The sequence below is a fragment of the Apium graveolens genome, chromosome 2, assembly GCF_009905375.1.
Source record: "Apium graveolens cultivar Ventura chromosome 2, ASM990537v1, whole genome shotgun sequence".
Lineage (NCBI taxonomy): Eukaryota > Viridiplantae > Streptophyta > Magnoliopsida > Apiales > Apiaceae > Apium > Apium graveolens.
This window is the reverse complement of record NC_133648.1, coordinates 239,620,078-239,637,800: the sequence shown is the minus strand read 5'-3', so window position 1 is coordinate 239,637,800 and position 17,723 is coordinate 239,620,078.

Below are 17,723 nucleotides of genomic sequence, written 5' to 3'. Positions count from 1 at the left end.
CCAAGATGTATAGGGATTTGAAGGAATATTACTGGTGGCCCAACATGAAGAGGGACGTAGCAGAATGGGTAAGCAAATGTTTGACTTGCCAAAGGGTAAAGGCAGAGCACCAGAGACCCAGTGGACTCTTACGACCCCTGGAGATTCCCGAATGGAAATGGAAACAGATAGCGATGGATTTTGTTGTAGGCTTGCCAAGGACGAAAGCCAATCACGAAGCCATTTGGGTAATTATAGACCGACTGACAAAGTCAGCTCATTTCATTCCTATCAATGAGAGATACACAGTCGATAGACTGGTTGACATTTACCTTAAGGAAATAGTAACGCGACATGGAGTCCCAGCTTCCATTGTCTCAGACCGAGACCCCAGGTTCAACTCCAGATTTTGGAGGAGCTTTCAGGAATGTGCGGGGACCAAGTTAAATATGAGTACCGCGTACCATCCCCAGACGGATGGGCAGAGTGAAAGGACCATCCAGACACTAGAGGATATGTTGAGAGTCTGTGCAATAGACTTTAAAGGGAGTTGGGATGATCACTTGACGTTGATCGAGTTTTCTTATAACAATAGCTTTCATGCTAGCATCGGAATGCCGCCTTATGAGGCCCTGTATGGAAGAAGGTGTCGATCTCCCTTATACTGGGATGAAGTAGGAGAGCGGAAGATGCTCGGACCCGAAGTGGTCCGAAGGACCAAATATATAGTGGATCTTATCAGAGGGCGACTTGTAGCAGCCCAAGACAGACAGAAGAAATATGCAGACCTAGCCCGAAAGGACAAGGAATATGAAGTCGGGGACTTAGTACTGCTAAAGGTATCCCCTTGGAAGGGATTAATGAGGTTCGGAAGGAAAGGAAAACTAAGCCCAAGATATATTGGACCTTTTGAGATATTAAGACGGATTGGAAAGTTAGCTTACGAGCTAGCCTTACCCCCTAATTTGCAACAAGTTCATAATATGTTCCATGTGTCAATGCTAAGGAAGTATCATCAGGATGCCAGACACATAGTGGAGTACGAGCAGGTGGATATGCAGCCAGATCTAACTTACGTGGAGAAGCCAGTAAGGATTATAGATAAGAAGGAGCAGGTGCTTCGGAACAAAGCGATCAAGCTAGTCAGAGTACTATGGCAGAATCATAATGTGGAAGAATCAACTTGGGAACTAGAGAGCACAATGCTAGAAAAGTACCCCCATTTGTTTTCTGTTTGATTCCGGGACGGAATCCTTTTAAGGAGAGGAGACTGTAATAACCCCCAAAATTTTCAACTTTTTGTAACCCTTGTGAATAGTGTTTTAGCTGAATGAGAAAACTTTTCATGCCACGCTATGTAGGGGTTCTGTTATGGATATTCTGAGATTTTATTAGTACTCTGTACGGTATATGAGTGTATATAAAGATCGTCAGAACCCAATTCCGAACACTTTGGTTTTTCCCGGAAATCCACTAGATACGGAGAGAATTGAGTATAAGGTAACAGGATAAAAAGGATTTAAATTAAAGGATTATAATAGAGGATCATAAAAAGGAATATAATGTATTGAGAAAGGTTAAGGGAACCTAAGTAATAAGATCCCGGGTATGATCCTTCAAACGATAAACGAGAACGAAAGTTAAGCGAACCGTATAACAGATCAGCGGTCATTAGGCAAAACAATTAGGAAGTTAATCAAAGGGATTAGAGTCAGTGATGTCACCCAACCAATGAGAGGAGGACAAAGAGGGAAGGATGACATCACAACATGAAATAGGCATGACATGGGAAGGAAGGAGATGTGGTGGCTTTTTAACCACACAAAATCAAGGGCAAATAGGTAATTGACTAAATCAAACACAAAAACAAATCAACCAAGCCAAGCAAATTCATTCTTCATCAAAATCAAAAAGAAACCAAGGCATTGTTCTTGAGAGCTCTCGGCTTTTTACTATTGCAAAAGGCAAGAAAATTCAAAATCAAAGATCCAAGCTTCCTAAATTGGTGAGTTAATTCCCTAATCATCTTCATGCTTAGTTAGGGCTATATCATGAGTTTAAGCCATCAATTCCTTCTCAATCTTCTTCATTTAATCAAAGAAGAAGACAATGAATAGTGTTTTTAAGTTTTTAACTTGAAATTTTTCTTGTTTTCCTTGAAGATCCAAGCATTCCTAAGACTTCTCAAAGCTTCTTAAGGCTTCCTAGCTACTCCCACCACTTCAAGGAAGGTATATCATCTCCAAACCCTAGATTCCTATGTATTATAAGATGATTTTGATTAGTAGGGTGATATTGTAGCTTGATGTTGGTGATTTAGAGTTTGGGATTGAAATGGTATTGAAATGGAATGGTAAATGTTGTTGTTTTGATTAAAAGAACTTAAGTATGGTTAAAGTTAAGCTTAGGCATAAGTATGAATGTTAAAATTGAATTGGTTGGGGTTGTTATGATGTGATAAGGATGGAGGTGGGTTGTATGTTGGATTTGAGGTTGAATTGGGTTGGTTTTGAATGGTTTAAAATTGGGAAATCGCGTAAACATAGCCGTCGTAACGTCCGATTTTCTTTAGACTGTTTTTGTGCATAACATTAGGACCCGAGAACCTCCTGCTAGATTATGACCATTGCCATGTTTAGATAGCTCATGTTACGAGCTTCGTTTTGATATGTAGTTTGTTCGATTCCGATGCACGGTTTAGGAGAAACGACCGTTTCATGTAACGGCGTTTCGCGAACGAAACTTTTCCCCTCGCCTTACTTTGAAACATAGGTTAAAGACCAAAAAGGGTTAATTAATGTATGAAACATTTATGGTAAGTGTGTTAGGCAGTTGGTAAGACACTCGCGAAGGAATCGCCTTAAAACTCGTAAAGGTTAAATTATTAAAAATGGTGGAGCCGAGGGTACCCGAGTGACTTAAGCGAGTCAGTAAGCGCAAAACAAGCGTTAGAGTCTAAGTTAAAGTATAGATTTACAAGTGACTTTGGTTTAATTCCAACTTACTTGTTGTTTATAGGTTACCAGACTCGTCCCGAGCCTTTTATCACCCCAAGTCGCTCAGGCAAGTTTTCTAACCGTTATAACTGTTGTTGTGATGTATATATGTATTTGCATTATCTTGCGATAGATGCATGTTGGTTAATTAGCAAATGTTGCAATATATTGAAGCATGCTGTTATGGTATATATATATGCATGCCTATTTCGTATTCTTTCCATATATATCTGTTGATTCAATTGATAATACCTATGCTAGAGGATAGCGGTAATTTGCATATACCCTTAGTATAGGGACCCAAAGGTGAAAATATTTTCTAAAACCGGGAGTCGAGGATCCCGAGTAGATTTTGTATATATGGATATAAATATATATATATATACTTATATATATATATGGTCATAGTTTTCAAAACTATTAATCGAATAAGGTTTATTCGATAACTTTAACTTTATTTTATTAATGAATATTATTTTAAATATTCATTCGAGGGCTTATGACTCTTTTATATTATTTATTGAATATTATTTGAATATTCATTCGAGGGCTTATGACTCAGTTTATATTATTTAATGAATATTATTTGAATATTCATTTGAGGATCTATGACTCCGATTATTTGCTGAGATATATTCTTTATTTTATTAAAGAATAAGGTGTCAATAATCAAACTTATTTTCGATTATTCAAATAAAGATAGTACTTTCATATAAGTATATCTTTGGTTATTTAATACTCGTTTCAAGTATAAGTTTTAATACTTCTACTTCAATTATTTTTATAAAGATTATTCTTTATGGGAATATTATTTAAATAATAATATTCAGACATTTTCTAAATATTCTGGGGACTGATTTACTTCATTAAATCAGCTTTACTCCAAACACTCTTTAAAGTATTTTCGAGTCTTCAAAATGATTTTTAAAAGTTAGAGCGGATCCCAAAACTCATTTTTATATTTAAGATCTTCCTTTTTAAGGGGATTTAAATACTCGCTCAAAACCTGAGGGATCCAGCTCTGTGGTGTATTTTATATTCGCAACACGGTTGCAGTTTTGGTAAATGAATTGATTACTTACCCAACGTTCGGGAAGTAAGTCCATCTATTGAGTCGGCATAAGCAACATGGGCTCAGTGGGCGTCCATGATAGTGTAAGTGGCTTAGTGGGAGTCCATCAAATGCATAAGTGGCTGAGTGGCAGTCCAGCATAAGGTCCTATTACGACCAGGGTGATGACCAGTGGGGAATTCGTCCATCTACTAGTAGAAAAGGTTACTTATGGGTATCTTTGCCTGATCAGCAAGATATCTGGTTTATGCCAAATTCTTTTCCTTTCCAAATTTATTGGATATTGCAATTCTGTTCATACTTTACATGACAGAGGTTTTCAGGAAATTGTATAAAGAAGATGTATATGTGGATATATATATATATATCAGAACTTAATGAAGTATATCATAACTTCATTTCCTTTAATAATATTTCAAAGATTTAATCTATTCAAATCTTGTCTTGTAGTCTCATCTATCTGATGAACTGTTGAAAGCTCATTATACTTTGAACAGTGGTAGTTCAAGCAGCTTTTTAAATGATATAAGTATAGTGAAGTATTTGGTAACTTCATCCCTTATTTTTACTTATATCTAGTAAGTAATTATCTTACGCATGATAAAAGATTCTAGTAAGTATCCATTTAGATACTTATATTATTGTTATCACTATATATTATCTTGCGAGCTGTAAGGCTCACTCTTGCTTTATTCCTTCATCACACAACAACAGTTAGGAAAGATGGCCAGACTCCAGCAGACCCAGCGCAAGCGCGTGGGAAGCGTCCCGCGTCTTCCCGATGATGTTGTAGCTGCTATAGCTGCAGAGGTAGATCTATTGGTAGATCAGGCACTCTACTTTTGAGAATCAAATTATGTATAATTATAACTTGTGGCAGATAATGGCAATTAACTGTAAATTATCAAGTAATCATTTTGGGTTGTAATAACTTTTAAATTGTGGATTCAAAGACTTGTACTTATTTCAATTTCATCTCTAAGACTATAACGGGTTGTGGTGTGTGTTAGTGTGGGGTCACAGCATAAGGTTATTATTATTAATTAAGTGAAGTGATATTGTGGAAAGAAAGACCGTGACGACCCGGATCCCCGACCCCGGATCTGGGGGTGTTACATAACACTTGACCACACTCCTTGCTACTCGATTTTATAAGAAAAAAGACTATCTTAATTGACAGAACCAAACTCAATCGACGTAACTATACGTCTTGACGTCTACCCGATCGTTTATAACTAATCATGGCATTTTAAAATTATAAACAGATAGCATGCATATCACGTAACACGTAATCATATTATTCGTATAGCACGTAATCACATAATTCACGTAACACATAAGTCACATTGTCAAAATACAGGTTTCAGAACGTTCATAATTGAAATCAGGCCAATAACAGTATTTATCGATCAGATATTGACTCAGAATGATTCAAAAATCAAATGACATTGTAATACAAAATAAATTAGGACTCTAAAGTATTTTTATTGAAAGCGTAATGTTTTTTTGAGTCTGTACGTGTTCGTTTCGTATTAAACGGACGAACGGTTTATTTATTATGAATAAAATAAGAATAAAATAGAAATAAATCAATTAATAATAATATTAATTGATTTTAAATGCCAAAATATAATTTTAAAGGTTTAAAAATAATTTTTAGGAATTATTTAAATTAATTATAAATAATTTCTATTTATTTAGTTATTTATAAATAAAATCAATTAATTAAATGATTTAATCAATTAATTAAATTCATAAATAATTAACTAAAATAAATTATAAATAATTAAATCAAATTGGATTTTAAAAAATAATAAAAGAAAATAATTTTTGGAATTTAAAATAATTAAGTAAATAATTTTTAGAATTTAAAATAATAACTAAATGATTTTTAAAATTAGAAAAATGATTTTTAGAAAAATAGAAATGAATTTTGAAATAAAAATAAAAGGAAATAACAGAAACAAGTTTACAGGGTTAAGAACTAGATAGGACGGATGTTGTGTATATGTTGTGAACTTGATGATTTCAGTAACAAAACACCTTAGTAGATTTAACTTAGTGAAATATGTAGCACTCGACGGATAAACAAATATAGTCTCGACGGATGACTCAATATAGTCCCGACGGATGATGATTTGACATCCATCGAGTGAGTAGCTTATGTAACAATAAGTCATGTAGCACATTTCTGCAGACACCTTTGTATAGATTCTGTAGTAGCATCTAAGTCATGTTGACTTTAATTAGATATGCAGAATAGGTTGATTAATTGTACATAGATGATGTCTTGTAATTCTGCATAAATGAAAGGAAGTCAAGTGCCAAATAGCTACCTGACGGATGATCAACAAAGCTACCCGACGGATGATCAACAAGGCAACCCGACGGATGATCATGTACCCGACGGATGATCAATTCAAACATCTGTTGACAGTGACAACACAGTCACATGCGTCGAGTGTATGCAAAAGGAATGTGGAAGCCTATTCAACTGGGTTTTTGAGAACAAAGAAGCATTGCCATTTCCATGCTATTATGAAGATATTCAAAGATGCTGGAATAGAGTAGTGAAGCGGCATGGTATTAGACTTGATAGGTTTTGTTTTATTATCTTGTCTTATTGCTGTGTAATCTTGGTGATATATAAACCAAGAGTAGAAAATAGAACAACAAGTAGACTAAGCAATACATTTTCTCAGAGAAACAATTGTAAGCTAAATCCTTTAGCATTTCTCTGTAAGTTTAGTTGTTCTTGTTTGTAAGCAGCTGTGAGCTATTCAAGCTTCACAGAGTTCTCTTGATATATATATATATATATATATATCTGGTGGATACATTTAAATCCACCAGAAAGTTTTAAAGACTTGTGTTTTTATTACTTTGTGTTTTGATTCATATTTAACTTGTCATTCCGCACTTTGCAAATCAAAACACTGACATATATATTTTAAGTTAGAACATTTTATAATTCAGAAAAAGTTTCAAGAATTCCATTCAACCCCTCTTCTCTAATTCTTGTTGCATTGTTAGGGACTAACAATTGGTATCAGAGCAAGCTCTTGAAGAATAAAGAGTTTAAAGATCACAACTAACAGCAAGATGAACAAGAAGGATGTTGGAGTCAAGATTCCTTTTCTGGACAAAGATAATTACCATCACTGGAAGGTAAAAATGCATCTTCATTTGCTTTCTCAAGATGAGGCCTATGTGGATTGCATAGAGAGAGGTCCTCATGTACCAATGAGAGCTGCAAGGTGAAATGAGCCATCAGTTCCCAAGCCAAGGCATGAATGGTCAGATCCTGATATTGAACAAGTCAGGAAAGACAAGAAGGCCATGAATATTCTGTTCAATGGAGTTGATGGTGACATGTTTGACAACATCATCAATTGCAAGACAGCCAAAGAGGTTTGGGACACCATTCAAATAATTTGTGATGGCACTGAACAAGTTAGAGAAAATAAGATGCAGTTACTAATTCAGCAATATGAGCATTTCCACTTTGAAGAAGGTTAAACACTCACTGATATCTTTAGTAGATTTTAGAAGCTACTGAATGCTCTGAAGCTGCATGGAAGAGTCTACCAAACCAAGTATTCTAACCTCAAATTTCTGAGATCCTTTCCAAAAGAATGGAAACCAATGACAGTCTCCTTGAGAAACTCACAAGAATACAAGGAGTTTACACTAGAGAGATTGTATGGCATTCTAAAGACTTATGAGCTTGAAATAAAGCAAGATGAAAGAATGGAGAAAGGGAGAAAGAAAGGAGGGTCCATTGCACTGGTTGCTGAGTTAGAGAAAGAGAAGGAGATGAAGATAGAAGTTGTTGAGTCTACTTCAAAGGTCTGTGAAAATAATGGCAAGGGGCTGGTAGCAGAAAATGAAGATTCTTTGAGCCAAGATGATATGGATGACATTGATGAACATCTAGCATTTCTTTCCAGAAGATTTGCCAAGCTCAAGTTCAAGAAGAACTTTGGAGCAGCTAAGCCAAATAGAAACATGGTGGATAAATCAAAATTCAAATGTTTCAAATGTGGCTTGGCAGGGCACTTTGCCAGTCAGTGTAGAAAGTCAGATTCCAACAAGAAGAAGTTTGAGCCTGTGGATTATAAACAGAAATATTTTGAGTTGCTCAAATAAAGGAAAGGGCTTTCATTACACAAGAAAATGACTGGGCAGCAGATGGTCTGGATGAGGATGAGGATGTCATATATGTCAATCTGGCCCTAATGGCCAAGTCTGATGAAACAGAGACAAGTTCTTCAAGTAATCAGGTAATCACCACTAATCTTGCACATTTATCTAAAGCTAGTGTAATGATGCAATAAATGACATATCTACAGAATTATATCATTTGCGTGTTACACTTAAGTCTCTCACTAAGGAAAATGCTAAAATCATAGAAAACAATTTGTTTTTAAGTGAGAGGAATAATGTGCTAGAGTCTCAGTTTATTGAATTTGAAAAATTAAGAATTGAGTGTAAAATTGCTAAGGATGAATTAACTGAGTTCTTGAAGAAAGAAGAGATCTTGAAGAAGCAGCTTGAACGAGAACAAGAGGTGATTAAGGCATGGAAAACATCTAGAGATGTTTATGCTCAAATCACCAAAGTTTAAGGTATTGAGTCCTTTTGTGATGCAGCCTGGAAGAAGAATAAGGAGAAGCTGGAATCTAATTTAGTTGAAGGATTGCTAACAGATGTGGACTCGACGGTTGATGAGAGTCATCCATCGGATAACCAAAAGGATTATCCGTCGAGTGACATAAATCCTCATCCATCGGCTGTAAGCAAACCTGTGAGTAAAGCCAAACTTGCCAAGTTAAATGAAAAATATGGATCAGTTTCCAAAAACTTCATTTCAGGAGAATCTAGTCAAGTGATGAAGGAGAAGAAAGTGAATGTTGGTCATCTGTCTATCAAGCAATTGAATGACAGACTAGAAAATATTGAGGTTAAAATAGAGGCTAAAAAGAAAAACAATAGAAATGGTAAAGTAGGGATTAACAAACATAACAACTACACACCTGATAAGTATGCTCCTAGAAAAATCTGTGTTAATTGTGGTAGTGTAAATCATCTGTCTGTTAATTGCAAGACTGTTATGCCTACTTCCATATCTGTGCCACCTCCTTTCCCAACATGAATGCCATGCCTTCTATGCCTGTGAATGCTATGTCTTCACAGAATATGAATGCACAATTTTCTAATATGCCATTTACACCTAATCCTTATTATGCTGCATTTAGTATGCCTCAAATGTCATTTAGCATGCCCTACTGGAATAACAAGTTCACTAATAGCATACCATTTCCAGTTAATCAAAATGTGCATGATAACTCTGTTGTAATGAATGGTTTCAAAGGTCCAACTCAAATGACTAAGGATAAATCTGATATCCCCAAGTCAAATGAGATCAAACCTAAGAAACAGAAGAAGAAAGCTAACAAGGCAGGACCCAAGGAAACTTGGGTACCAAAATCAACTTGATTTGGTTTTAATGTGTGTAGGGAAACAGAAAGAATCTGTGGTACTTGGATAGTGGTTGTTCAAGACACATGACTGGTGATTCTACCCTGCTCGCAGAGTTCAAGGAGAGAGTTGGCCCAAGTATTACTTTTGGAGATGACAGCAAGGGTTATACTGTGGGATATGGCTTGATTTTAAAAGAAAATGTCATCATTGAGGAGGTTGCATTAGTGGATGGTCTCAAGCACAATTTGTTGAGTATCAGCCAACTTTGTGATAAAGGCAATTCAGTAACCTTCAAATCAGAAGCCTGTGGTGTGACAAACAAAAGGAGCAACAAAGTGGTTCTCACTGGAGTGAGAAAAGGAAATGTGTACTTAGCTGACTTCAACTCATCAAATGCAGAATCTGTTACTTATCTTCTCAGTAAAGCAAGTCAAGATGAAAGTTGGCTATGGCACAAGAAGCTATCCCATCTAAACTTCAAGACCATAAATGAACTTGTAAAGAAAGAACTGGTTAGAGGCATTCCTCAAGTGGAGTTTTCTAAGGATGGACTGTGTGATGCTTGCCAAAAGGGAAAGCAGATTAAAGTATCATTCAGAAAGAAGCTTGATTTAACAATTGAAGAACCCTTGCAACTGCTATACATGGATTTGTTTGGACCAGTCAATGTGTTATCCATCTCAAGGAAAAGATTTTGCCTATTAATTGTAGATGATTTCTCAAAATTTTCTTGGACATATTTTCTTAAGTCCAAAGATGAGGCTAGTGAAATCATCATCAATCACATAAGGCAAGTCAACAATCATCTTGATTTCAAAGTTCGAAGAATCAGGAGTGACAATAGAACTGAGTTCAAGAATTCTGTCATGAGAGCATTTTATGAAGAAAATGGGATTTTGCATGAGTTTTCAACAGCAAGAACTCCACAACAAAATAGAGTAGTAGAAAGAAAGAACAAATCACTTATTGAAGCTGCAAGGATAATGCTTGAAGAATCTAAGTTACCAACATATTTCTGGGCTGAAGCTGTAAATACTGCATGCTACACTCAGAATATTTCACTGGTTAATCAAGCAAAATGCATGACTCCCTACCAATTGTTCAAGAACAAAAAGCCAACTCTAAATTTTCTTCATGTCTTTGGTTGCAAGTGTTATATCTTGAGAAATCAAACTGATCAGAATGGGAAGTTTGATGCTAAAGCAGATGAAGGAATTTTTGTTGGATATGCTGTTGGTAAAGCATATAGTCTACAATCTGAGAACCAACATTGTTATGGAATAAATACATATTGTGTTTGATGATAAAAAGATTGAAGGACTACAAGATGGAGATTACCATGAGAGCCTCAAATTTGACAATGTGGAGATGGTAGGTGATGACAGTGATGATGAAAGTGATCAAGAAACAGTATTAAAGGATAATACAGAAAAATCTACTACCAATAGAGCACAAAATTCAACATCTATTGAGTTGCAAAATGCTTCATCCGTTGGGAGACAGTCTGCTTTATCTGTCGGGAGACAACTAGCTTCATCCGTCGGTACTCAAAATTCACCATCCGTCGGGTCATCAAAAGAAGCTGAAAGTCAAAATAGATCACTTACAGAAAGTTCTCCTTTCTCAAATCAAAGATCCATAAACTCGGGGGGAGTTTCTAATAATCAAAACTCAATCACACATCAAGCCAACAATGAGGCCTCTTCATCTAGAGCTAATCTACCTCAACAAAGGAAATGGACAAAGGATCACCCCTTTGAGCTCATCGTTTGTGATGTATCTTCTAGAGTTCAAACAAGGAGAGCAACTCAGGAAGAATGTCTATATAGCAGTTTCCTATCTAAGGAAGAACCAAAGAAGGTAGAAGAAGCTTTGTTGGATCCTGATTGGATTTTAGCTATGCAGGAGGAGCTAACCAATTTGAAAGGAACAAAGTATGGAAGCTGGTGCCCAAGCCTAAAGGAAAGAATCCAATAGACACCAAATGGGTATTCAGAAACAAGATGGATGAAAATGGCATAGTAGTCAGAAACAAAGCTAGATTGGTTGCTAAGGGCTATTGTCAACAAGAAGGAATAGATTTTGATGAAACCTTTGCTCCTGTTGCAAGACTTGAAGCCATCAGAATCTTCTTAGCCTATGCAGCTCATGCCAATTTCAAGGTCTATCAAATGGATGTCAAAAGTGCCTTTCTGAATGAAGATTTGGAAAGGAAGTCTATGTCAGTCAGCCTCCTGGTTTTAAAGATCCAAATTTTCCAGAATATGTCTACTATCTTTTGAAAGCACTTTATGGACTGAAGCAAGCACCTAGAGCCTGGTATGACACTTTGTCAAAATTCCTTTTAGAGAATCACTTCACTAGAGGTACTGTAGGCAAAACTTTATTCTTTAGAAATGTTAATGGCTCTAGCATACTTGTTCAAATCTATGTGGATGACATTATTTTTGGCTCTGCAGATGATAAACTTTGCAAAAAGTTTGCCAAATTGATGCAAAGTAAGTATGAAATGAGCATGATGGGAGAACTAACTTACTTTCTTGATTTGCAAGTTAAGTTAGTGATGGAATATTCATTAGTCAAACTAAATACATTTATGATCTTTTAAAGAAGGTTGATCTAATGGATTGCACATCTGCAAAAACTCCCTTGGCCACTGCAACTAAGCTTGAATTAAACACTACTGAAAAGTCTGTGGATATATCAAGTTATAGGGGTATGGTTGGCTCACTTCTGTACTTAACAGCTAGTAGACCAGATATAATGTTTGCTATATGTCTGTGTGCTAGGTTTCAGGCTGATCCTAGAGAATCTCACTTAGTAGCTATTAAGAGAATTTTCAGATATCTCAAGGGAACACCAAAACTTGGCATTTGGTACCCTAGAGATTCTGGTTTTGATCTAACTGGTTATTCAGATGCAGATTATGCAGGTTGTAGAATTAATAGAAAAAGTACAACAAGTACCTGTCAATTTCTAGGAAACAAGCTTGTGTCCTGGTTCAATAAAAAGCAAAATTCAGTTTCAACTTCTACAGCTGAAGCTGAATATATTGCTGTTGGCAGTTGTTGTGCACAGATTTTGTGGATGAAAAACCAATTGCTAGACTGTGGTCTACAAGTGGAAAGGATTCATATTTTCTGTGACAACACAAGTGCAATTGCCATCACTGAAAATCCAGTACAACATTCAAGAACAAAGCACATAGACATCAAGTACCACTTCATAAGGGAACATGTAATGAATGGTACTGTGGAACTACATTTTGTTCCAAGTGAAAAACAGCTTGCAGATATATTTACCAAGCCACTGGATGAATCCACCTTTTCAAGGTTGGTAAGTGAGTTAGGTATGCTTAATTACTCTTGAATCTTTATAGATAATTTGCAAGTTGTAATGCAGCTAGAAATTTATTTGATTTTTCAGTCATGGATGAAATTTTGGCTAAGTCAAAATTTACATCTCGACGGATGATCATTATCCATCGAGTTTGATCATCCGTCGGTATACTACTTGTTAATAAAATCAATTATTTTTCTGGAATATTTTATGTGTCGACGGATAACTGATTTATCCTCATCTGTCGAATTATCTTATTCTTAGCCGTTGATTCTCTGAAAATTATTCATCGAGTATACTTACAGTTTATAAGCATAACACGACGGATAATTGATGGAATTTCTACAGTTTATTTTTTAAACGGCTATTTTGGGCAATTCTTATTGGTTACTTTATTTTACTTTATTATTTTTGATAGTTATTTTTGAGATAGTATAAAAGCATAATTCATTTTCATTGCTTTTCTTTTATCATTCTCAAATCTTCTGTTCTAACTTCTTTCTTTCTTAAAAGCACTTACTCTCTCTCTCTGCAAGTTTTTACTCTCTAACAATGGCATCAGCCGTCAAGATCATGTCTCAAACTGGATTTATCTATGAGAAGAACAACTTCACGGCTCTAGTGAACAAGGGGATTCAACAGTCTGGCGACTACCACAAAATGATGGATTTTGTGAAGAACTGTAAACTCAACTATGCCATGCTGGAATCACCCACCATTTACTGTGAGGTTGTTGAAGAAATGTGGACGACTGCAATATACAACTCAACTGATAAAACTATCACTTTCACTATTAAAGGTAAGGAATTTTGTGTTAATAGTGATATTGTTAAAGCATGTTTCAAAATTCCTGATAATACTGTAACTTCTCCATACACAGACACTGACATTGTTAATATGCTTAACTCCATGGGCTATGCACTCTCTACTTCTAAGTTAAGTGAAATTAGGAGGTTGGGTCTTAGAAAGTAATGGAGTTATCTATGTGATGTAGTTACTAAGGTATTTTCTGGTAAAATTAGCAATTTTGATTCAGTTAATTTCTCTATGCTCAACATGCTTTACATGCTAGTAACTGATAAATTTTTCAACTTTAGTGATCTTGTCATATTTGAGTTGGGGTTTAAGTTAGGGGAGCTAAATAAGAGGGGTAAAAATGTTTACTATGCTAGATTTTTAATGATGCTTGCTAACCACCTCTCTGAGGATATTGTGCTTGAGAACCCAACCAACAAATTAGATTGTTGGGTTCAAGAAAGGAGAATCATTGCAGTTTTGAATAGGACAAACCATCACAAAGAGGTGCCACTCTTCTATTTTCTAGTTATTGAGGCACCTCAGGTAAGTGAGGTAATTTCAACTGTCTCTACTCTTCCAGCCTCACAAACTTCTTTGCATTCTAGTGTAGCTATGGCAACTGTGTCATTGACCCAACAGTTGCCTACCCAAGCTACCAAATCCAAAATTTCAAAAACAAAGACAAAGAAAGCCCCCTCTGGTGTCTCTCAAAATATTCCAGTTGTAAAATCCACCAAACCAAAAGAGGGGAGTGTGAAGGTGGGTAAGAAAGGTGAGGGACAGGGTGAACATCAAAGAAACCCTATGTTAGGTCACACACACACTGTAGAGGGGGTGAATACAGTGTAAAGTACAATCAAATCGAACTTTAATAACTCAAGTAACAGAAAACAAACTTTATTGAAATAATAAACTATGTTACAGTATGGAACTGTTACCTCTCAGTGATGAACAAATATCACGAGAGCTGCTAGGGTTACAATGAATAATATTTTTGATAACGATAACACTTATAGTGTAAACCCTATGTCTGTGTTTATATACTACACAGTTACAAGATAATTGCTAATTGATATGGAATATAATTCTGCTTCCTAAAATATATCAATCAGATATCTTTTCTTCCAAGTATTCTATTCTTCATAGAATTCCTTCTTCATGCATATCTCTTCTTATGTTTGTCTCGATCTTCTTTCCTTTAATCAGCTGTTGTCCTTATCTGAACGTCCTTCAGTACTTAAGTTCTGATATCCATCTTCTGATGATTATCTCCTGATAATATAAGTACTGATATCCTTAAGTCCTGACTTCCAGTAAGTACTGATTTATCCTGTTTAAGTAAGATCTGAAAACTAAACATAAATCATATTAGCCATGACATTATCAAATATATCTAACAATCTCCCCCAACTTGTAAATTAGCATAATATACAAGTTTAACGGATATTTGATGATGTCAAAAACATTAAGTACAAATGCATGAGAATTAGACTAGATAACTACAACTTACAGTCCTTAAAGCTTTACCAATCTTTAACTTCTGATAACAACTTCAATCTGTACAAATATCAGAATTTAAGCAGTTGTAGATCTTGACTTGGCTTCATCTTCTGATCTCTCTGATGTCAGGAATTGTTCTGAGATAGTTCTTCAACAAACATCTCTCAGCATATCTAAGTTCATCAATCATCCTCCTTTTAGCATCTTTAAGCTCTGCAGTATCTTCACCAATTTGAAAGATTGCAGCCCTGAGATCATTAATCTTAGCTTTTCTTATATCCTGATCCAGTCTGATCAAATATGCCTTATCAGACTCTAGATTGAATTCAACAGCCCTGTAACCCAGAAAGGTAGTTATAATCTTAGTAGTGTTGGGCTTCATTTCAACTATATCACCCTTGTGATCTCTGTACTTTGGAAGATATGTGATGTCAGACTTAACAGAATAAAGCCTTTTCTGTCTCTGAATCTAATCCTTCAAATAGTTTGCAGCACTTTCTGTTAATCTGTCATTCACTTGAAGTAAGAATAGTACATGCTCTAGTTCTTCAAAATACTTCAATGGAATGGCATTTTGCCTTATATGATAAACCCTACCATCTGTCATGAAGTACAACAAGATGTGTTCTTTCAAGTAGGTATGGTAAACCATTTGTACAGATTCCAGTTGATTCAATCTCTCAGGAGTTGCTCTAATACCTGCTTCACTCAAGGAAGTTGGATCATTGGTAGTGTTCTGTATTCTTCTTTCATCAGCACTTCCCAATCCAGTTTTATCTCTTGCTTCCTTTCCAGTAACCACTCTTGCTTCAAAACCACTTGCAGCTGTCTTCAAAGGTTGAGTCTGTTTTGCTTTAGTGAATCCTGGTAGGAGTTTTTTTGATTTATCTTCTGATATCAAGTTAACTTGAGCTATGTCAGAGGTTACTTGCTTCTTCGAAATATCAGAATTTACTGTCTCTTGACTCTGAACAACTTGAGCCATGTCAGAGGTTGTCTTAAAAACTTTTCTTGAAGTCAGAGCAAGATCATCCTTTTCATCAGTAATTTCTTCATCCACAGGAGGCACATAAACCTTTATAGGTTCACCAACTTTTTCTTTACCCTCGGATCTTGGATCTATCTGCGGTTGTGATTCAGCCATGGTTGCTTCAGAATTTGTCCTTTCTTTTATCACAATGCCCTTGAGTTTTGGAAGAGTCTTTTTAACAGAAGCTTCAGATTTAGATGTGACTTTTTCTGATTTCAGTCTGGCTTCTTCTTCCATTAAACTCTCCAAGTTCATTTCTGGATTTTCCTGAAGAAACAATTGTCTTGACATTTCTTCATCAAGATCTAAAAGTTCATCAGAACTTATCCTTTTACCAGTAACAGAACTAATTCTTTTTCCAGTATAAGAACTTGTCCTGTGACTTGTGATTTCAGCTTTTCTTGATGAGAAACCTCTACCTCGACTATGACCTCTACCCATTCCAGGGTTTCCTTCATCATCCTTTTAATCAACCTTCCCCTTCAGTGTCTTATCAGTTTTGCATTTGGACTTAATTACTTTCTCCCCCTTTTTGGCATCAGCAGGTAAGAGAAGAGAGACAAGCAATTCCACTGAGGCTTGGATTTTATTAAGTTTAGATTGCTGAGAAGCTTGATTTTTTAGAATATCATCAATCTGAGCTTGTTGTGCCTCTTGAGTCTTCTCAATATAAGTAACTCTGTCCAAAGTAGGTTGGAAGAATTTTTTCTTGTCAATCTTCTGAACTTGTTCTTGCTTCATTAATTCTTCCCGTAAGTGATGTAACTCTGCATGAGTAGTTGAATGGAGACCTTGTAAATGTTTAGTACTCAATGCAGTGACTCTAAGCTGTGTTTTGAAATCATCAGTATTTAACATCTCATCAGTTTTTGTCAAGTGCTCAGCCAGATGCTGTGCAGTTGGAGCACAGGTAACTGAGTTCCATTCCTTAGTCCACTCCTGTCCTGCAGGAGTGTCACTCCAAGGCACTGGTGCTTCTCTTGTAACAAACTTCTTAACAAGTTCAGATTTAAGAACAGTTTGTTGAGGTGCATGTCCTGAAGGACCTGCTTCATCAGCATCTGCATTTGGAGCAGCATCACCAGTATCTCCAGCATTTGCAGCATCAGAACTTACAGAATCAGAATCTTCTGATAAAATAACAGTATGAGTAGCAATGGAGGCTTCAGCATCATCCTCTAATTGCTGATCTGGTTCCAAGTTCTGATTAACAGCCATATCCTGATGCTCCCTTATATTCTGATCATCAGCATCTTGATGCAGAGAAGGTGTAGTAGATAATTCTGGAGTTTGAGCAACATCAGTAACAGGTGTTGTTGATGGATTAGTTGCTGTTGGAGCTTCTAAGTAAAGTACGTCAGGTACAACCAAGTTCTGGATATCAATATCAGCACTTGTGCCTGAATCAATAGGAGATACAATTTTAGGAGACACGGTGTGTTGGCCTTTTCAGTAGCAGCTTCCTCAGTTGGAGTTAATGGAGAAGTAGTGACTTTAGCAGATTCTGGTTCTTGTGAGATCAGAA